Source organism: Cebus imitator, unplaced genomic scaffold, assembly GCF_001604975.1.
Source record: "Cebus imitator isolate Cc_AM_T3 unplaced genomic scaffold, Cebus_imitator-1.0 Scaffold203, whole genome shotgun sequence".
NCBI lineage: Eukaryota > Metazoa > Chordata > Mammalia > Primates > Cebidae > Cebus > Cebus imitator.
In genome coordinates, this window is record NW_016107518.1 from 4,060,048 (window position 1) to 4,063,920 (window position 3,873).

The 3,873-nt window shown below is 46.9% G+C and overlaps 1 pseudogene; it reads left to right on the plus strand.

Annotated features, from left to right (window-relative positions):
* Positions 1-659: 659 nt before the first annotated feature.
* On the plus strand, positions 660-1,141 carry LOC119474026 (annotated as a pseudogene).
* The last annotated feature ends 2,732 nt before the right edge of the window (positions 1,142-3,873 follow it).

Below are 3,873 nucleotides of genomic sequence, written 5' to 3' on the forward strand. Positions count from 1 at the left end.
GTGTGAGCCACTTTGCCCAGCCTTGATCCACTTTCTAATAGATATGACAATTTGTGCTTCTGTTCTGAAGCCTTTGAATTGGACTCTAAGCAGCCTCAGAGCAGAGATGTTAAATGAGAAGCAGGCACTATTTGATATGGGCAGGGACATTCCTATAGAACTTTGAAAAGCATTTGTATCCTAGTTCACCTGTGGCCAGCGGAAGAAGGTATGCAATGTCAAGAGAAAGAAGGGTGCAATGTCCATGCAAGCTAAAGGTAGGTTGGAATGACGGGTCTGATATGCATACATACATTCCAAAGTATTCCACACCCGAGTCTCCAGATGATGGGTAACTCCCATAGATGGCTTTTAATGAAGAGTCCTTGCTTTTACAAGAAGTTATAATTGTGGCTTCCATTCTCACAACTGGTATTTCCAACTGTCACATGAGGACGGAGAGTCTCTTCCTTGTACAGAGCAAACAGCACTGCCCCTGGAGTTCATTGGCATGAGTTGTCCATGCCGGTAATAATTCAGTATTTTAGGCCAATATCCGGGTTTAACTTTCCCAACATATAAATATGAAGGAGCTTCAACAATTTAACTTCTGGGAATGTATCCAATGAAAAGGTTAAGAATTTATGCAAGCTCTTCCGGGTCTAGACGTTTTAGGAGCCGTAGCTTATGGTGCAGACATGGCCAAGTCCAAGAACCACACCACACACAACCAGTTCCAAAAATGGCACAGAAATGGCATCAAGAAACCCCGATCACAAAGATATGAGTCTCTAAAGGGGGTAGACCCCAGGTTCCTGAGGAGCATGTGCTTTGCCAAGAAGCACAAGAAGGGCCTAAAGAAGATGCAGGCCAACAAGGCCAAGGTCATGAGTGCACGAGCCGAGGCTATCGAGGCCCTTGTAAAGCCCAAGGGGGTTAAACCCAAGATCCCAAAGGGTGTCAGCTGCAAGCTCGATCCATTTGCCTGCACTGATCACCCCACGCTTGGAAGCGTGCTCGTGACCGCCTTGCCAAGGGGCTCAGGCTGTGCCGGCCAAAGGCCAAAGCCAAACATCAAAACAAGGCCCAGCCTGCAGCTCCAGCTTCAGTTCCAGCTCAGGCTCCTAGAGGTGCTCAGGCCCCTACAAAGGCTTCAGAGTAGAGATCTCTGTCTGCCAACGTGAGGACAGAAGGACTGGTGTGACCCCCACCCCCTGGCTGCCATCTGCATGGGGCTGGGGTCCTCCTGTGCTATTTGTACAAATAAACCTGAGGCAGGAAAAAAAAACAAACAAAGAATTTATGCAAAGATTTAGCTGCATGGATGTCTGTTACAACAATTATAATCGAGAAAAAGTTGCAACAACCTAAGTGTGCAACAACAGGGGATTGGCTAAATTGAAAGTATGCAGCGAGTAAAATGATGCTGGGAAATGTGTCTACAGCCACAAAAAGTGTTAGTTAAAAGAGGAGGAAAAATCACAAATCCACACTACAGGGCGGACCTGTTTTCGTTTGAAAAAATTACATTAGTGTGTGTATCATATATATTATATATACCAAATATATATATGTGTGTGTGTGTGTGTGTGTATGTGTGTGTGTGTGTGTATATATATATATATATATATTTACCTAGGAGGGTGTAATAATGATCTAACATGGCATTAATAGTGATGTTTAAGAGAGATTATGAATACTTTAACATTTCTTCTTCTTTTTTTTTTTTTTTTTTGAGATGGAGTTTTGCTCTTGTTACCCAGGCTGGAGCAATGGCGCGATCTCGGCTCACCACAACCTCCGCCTCCTGGGTTCAGGCAATTCTCCTGCCTCAGCCTCCTGAGTAGCTGGGATTACAGGCACGCACCACCATGCCCAGCTAATTTTTTGTATTTTTAGTAGAGATAGGGTTTCACCATGTTGACCAGGATGGTCTCGATCTCTTGACCTCATGATCCACCCGCCTCGGCCTCTCAAAGTGCTGGGATTACAGGCTTGAGCCACCGCGCCCGGCCTAATTTTTTGTATTTTTAGTAGAGACAGGGTTTCACCATGTTGACCAGGATGGTCTCGATCTCTTGACCTCATGATCCACCCGCCTCGGCCTCTCAAAGTGCTGGGATTACAGGCTTGAGCCACCGCGCCCGGCCAATATTTCTTCTTTTTACTTATATTAGTATTTTCTGATTTTTCTGTGTGGAGAAATAATACTTTTTTTTTTTTTTGAGATGAAGTCTCACTCATTAGCCCAGGCTGGAGTGCACTAGCGTGATCTTGGCTCACTGCAACCTTTGTCACCCAGGTTCAAGAAAATCTCTCCTCGTGAGTAGCTGGGATTACAGGCATGCACCACCACGGCTAACTTTTTGTATTTTTAATAGAGACAGGGTTTCACTACATTGGCCAGGCTCGTCTCGAACTTGTGACCTCAAGTGATGCACATGTCTCAGCCTTCCAAAGTGCCCGGATTACAGATGAGCCACCATGCCTGGCAGAGCAGTGGTACTTTTTAATAAGAGAAAAACAACAAAAGATACTTTACCTTGAGAAAGACAGATTCTTGACTAGGATCACTGAAGTTCAATCAGGCTCAAGAATTCTATAAAGAAAAAATACTCCCTATGGAACAGGGGTGGGTGGGAGGAGAGGAGGAGGCCACCTCCTGCTGAGAGACCTGGAGAAGGAATCATTTCCCTTCCACTCTGGCCTGTGCGTTCCATGTAAATATCCTCTCCACCCAGCCCTTGCTCTGTCCTGGAGTTACTCATCACCAGCCTTCTGGCCTCATTTTGACTCACTGTTCAAGCATCATTTAAAAGGAATTTCTGCTTAACCACAGCATCCACATGAAGAATTCTGCTAAAATTCCATTTTAACTGAGTTTCTGTACGCAGATGACTTAAATTAGCTACAGTGGCCTGGGAAGAAGCCCCCAAATCCCCAACACCAGGAGCAATTGCTGCTGGTGGGCTTGATGGGCTGTGGATAAACCCCATCTTCCGTCCCCACCCTCCCCCAGCCCCTCCGCCCACAGAGCCCGGGCAGCAACTGATGACATGTGTCTCTGTCTTCTTGGATTTCCATCGTGAACTGGTTACTAGGGTTCATGCCTGACATGCCTCTGTCTCTGCTCGTGGTTAAAAGGAGAGAAACTTTGTAGCTTCAGAGGCTGCAGAGATATTTAGGATGACAGAGAGCTGTGGATGCACTGTGAGATCTCGCGTAACTGCCCACCCTGGGTGTGTGGGGATAGCCTCCCTTCCCTCTTCCTCTCCTTTGAATGCTGATTTTCCTGTTTATCCTTCTTCTCAGTTACCCTCAAGGGAAGCTCTCCCAACCCTCTCAACTTTTAAAGAACTTCTCCGTGGGCTTCAACATTCTCTTGGCTGGCCCCTTGGGAGGGCCTTGATGTGTTCTTATTTTTTCCTTGTATGTTTAAGGCCCCCTGGGGCCCTCTTGACCCTTGTGGGCTGGTTACATTTGGCTCCAGCCTGGACTCCATCGCCTGTGACCAGAGGCAGGGTAGAGGTGGTGGGAAGTAGTGGGGAGGGTTTTCCTATTTTCCTACATTCTTAAAGATAATATAATTACATCGTGGCTGAGATGAAAATATATTAGAGGAAGCAAGATCGTGAGACCGATGGAAGAAAGAAGCTCCCACCACCCCACCAACCGATGGTGAGGACCCTCCTGCCCCAAACCCTGCCAAAGCTGAGCCATGTCTAACTGTGGCTACCCACCAAGAGGAAAGCCAGCGACATGCCTGCATGGATAGAAGGGGATTCCCTCTTAGTTGAGCAGTGTAGGGGTGTGGGAGAGCAGGAAATAGTGAGACGCCATGTGTCTCTTCTCAGAGGGGAGAAGCCCCTGTGAGCCTTCCTCAGGGGTCTGCTT